Genomic DNA, 3,091 nt, shown 5'->3' with positions numbered 1-3,091 from the left:
GCTAGAAGACAAGATGTCAGCAAAGGTACACTTTTGTGAAGCTAAATAGACACAACATCTGGTCAGCTTTGGAAATCAGTGATCAGGAAAGTAATAGTGAAGGAGAGTTAGATTCACATTGCATTTCTCCTGGACAAGAAAACTGTCAAGCTTTTGAACTAGAAGTCCCTTTTGAGGACTGGGTTAAATTTATTCCTGAAAATGTTGAATACAATGACAAGTTTTCTACTACCCAAAAAAGGGAATACACAATTTTGAAACCTGGCACTTGGACTCATATCATCAACGATCTTATATGGAAGAAGATCAAAAATACATGTACACTTGTGTTCCGAAGAGCAAAGGTCCATCTAACTGTCAACAATAATTATCTGGACATCAGAGGCGACTGTAAGGAGTGTCATGGCCAGTTAGAAATGTCATGTGACAGACAGCCGGCAATTAATAGTCCAATGGTGCTCCAGTGTTTCATGAGAAATACAGATCTCTCCCTGCACACTGGCCACTCCAAGCGGTTCATGTCTGGAAACCTGTGTGAACAGATCACTAAAGAGCTGTGTGAGGGCAGAATGGAACCGGCTGTATGGAGGTCAGCGAAGGAAGCAGATCTGATGGATGTTGGAGATCCTGAGCCAAGCCACCTTCCAAATTTGGCCACTCTGCGAAAAGCCAAACAAGAGAGAAAAGACTTGGAATTAGGAGATAAGGACCCCATTGCATCTCTGCAATTGTTAAAATATAGTGTTCCTTACAGTGGTAGCATCCGAGATATTGGACTGGACAGGTTTTTCTGTCACTACTGGAGTCAAACACAGATGCATGTTTATAAGACATTGTCAAAAAAATCTCCCCCAACTGTGTGTTTTGATGCAACCGGTTCAGTTGTGAAAAAACTGCTGAGACCAAATGGCAAATCTGGCCATATCTTCCTTTATCAAGGTATTCTGAAAGAAAACAATTGCCCCAGTGTCCCAGTGGTGCAAATGCTGTCAGAGAAACATGATGTTAATGCCATCGCAAACTGGTTGACAGAATGGATTCGTGCAGGTGCACCTGTGCCAAAGGAAGCTGTGAGTGACTTTTCTCTGGCAATTCTGGGAGCTCTGGTCAAGGCTTTCACTCCTCATCCTGATCTGAAGTCCTACCTTAATGAATGCTTTCATGTCCTTCTTGGAACCCAGTCTGCCAAACTCCCCCCTTGTTTTATCAGGGTTGATGTTGCGCACTGCATCAAGATGATATGCCAGTGGGACTGCCTGAAGAAGAAAGCACATCGTGTTAAAGATTTCTTTGTCAGGTCATTAGCAAAACTTCTTCAGTCTCAATGTTTGGACCATGCAAAACAGATCCTACATGCTATCACTGTTGTGGCCCTCAGTGAGGCAGAAGGTGATGACAGTTCTGGAGACCCTCTTCCTTCAGAAATGTGCAAGAAATACCTGAAAGCCCAAATTGCTCAAGACTCCATCATCATTCCAGATGAACAGACGGAGGAAAGTGAGAGAGTGGATTCAGTTGATGAGATCCAGACTGACCTACGACAGTGGGTAACAGAAATATGTGAGGAGAGCAGGTCACTTGCTGCAGCAAACGGGGATAGAGATAATATTCACTTTCTCCCTGAGATTATTCCTCATATAATAAGACTGGCAAGTTACTTGCCACTCTGGACAGGAATAATGGTCCCTCTCTTCCAAAGCACCAGCATCACAGCAAGTTCAGCCACTGTTGAAGCTGAGTTCAAAAACATAAAACATGGCCTTTTCAAACATGAAAACTTGCCTGTTCAAGTCGATCGCTTCATTGCTCGTCATCTTTCCTTCATCGAGGGAAATATGTGGATTTGTTCTGCAAAAGAAAAGGTCAAAGATGACATGGGATCACTGAAAGTCACAGATGCCAATTCTGGATCCATGACGACTCACAGTGCAGAAGACAAAATAAAAATGGATGCTCACCCGTTTGTGGGATCTGATGCTGCCACAAACATTCTTCCGGCTGATGGGGATGCAGTTGAGAACTGGAGGGGCCTAGCTGTTCCACCCAAAAAAAGGAAGAGGACTTCCTACCTCTCTTCATGTACCGAATGGCTCCATGCGGATGAAACTTTTGGGGCCAAAAAAGTGAAAGTGGGATTATTAAAAAATGGAAACCTCCATCAGCCTATTAGATTAGGGGAATCGACAATCTCTGTGCTCAATACCTGTGCATTTGATGCATTTTTTCAGTGCTTATGTTGTGCCTTCTGTGACAGCTCAACATTTCAAAATGCTGTTCTGAAAGACAGTGAAAACCCAGTCCTGCAGCTGGTGAAAGCCATTGCCACAGATGGTGTGACCCAACAAACCTACAGAAGGAGAGCAGAGCTGCTTAGTGTAGAGATGGCACAATATCACTTTTTTATGTCCGATACCGATACCGATATCATAAATTTGGATATCTGCCGATACCGATATGAATCCAATATAGTGTGTTTTTTAATCAATAAAATTGTTTTTTAATATATTGCTGCATTTTGTATAAGTTCATACTCAAGTTTAAATAAACAACAACACTAAAGCTATTCTGTTATACCTGTATGTAAAATACACACTGCACCCAAAATATTTCATATTTCAGCAACACTGATCAATCTAATAAACTTAAACCTGCACCATCCTTCCTATTCTGGTATTTTAAAGAGTACTTAGCAGAAAAATTAAGCAAACTAACAAATAGGGTTGCAAACTCCCAGCAAAAAAAAAAATAGGGAACCACCCCCCATCCTCCACCTCATGATGCTTAATCAAAGTAATCAACTTTTATTTGATGCAGTGTGAAAAAAAATGCACAGAATTATTTTTCAAGAATAACTAAATAGATTCAACATCTTTCTTCAACAGAATTGCAAACTGCACAGATGGTACTTTCCCAAAGGAAAAAGTACTATAGCTTACTAGGGTATATTAGACTTAACAGTTACTATATACAGTAATGGACTTCTATACATTTTACATCAGATTAAAACTTTGGGTGTAAGATTCAGATAATTATTTATTAAAAGCTAGACATTTTAAATGAGAATAAGAAAGAAAAGTATGTCTTTGTGCCC

At 40.7% G+C, this 3,091-nt stretch overlaps 1 long non-coding RNA gene across 1 annotated transcript; it reads right to left on the bottom strand.

The window, feature by feature from the left end:
* Positions 1–1,805: 1,805 nt before the first annotated feature.
* On the bottom strand, positions 1,806–2,354 carry LOC134638543 (uncharacterized). Its single transcript, XR_010095265.1, has 3 exons — positions 2,204–2,354; positions 1,959–2,106; positions 1,806–1,848 (listed from the first exon to the last, which is right to left on the bottom strand). It is a non-coding gene; the product is annotated as an uncharacterized LOC134638543 (long non-coding RNA).
* Between the last annotated feature and the right edge of the window lie 737 nt (positions 2,355–3,091).

The sequence above is a fragment of the Pelmatolapia mariae genome, linkage group LG12, assembly GCF_036321145.2.
Source record: "Pelmatolapia mariae isolate MD_Pm_ZW linkage group LG12, Pm_UMD_F_2, whole genome shotgun sequence".
In the NCBI taxonomy this organism is placed as follows: domain Eukaryota; kingdom Metazoa; phylum Chordata; class Actinopteri; order Cichliformes; family Cichlidae; genus Pelmatolapia; species Pelmatolapia mariae.
This window is presented reverse-complemented; position numbering and strand designations above follow the sequence as displayed.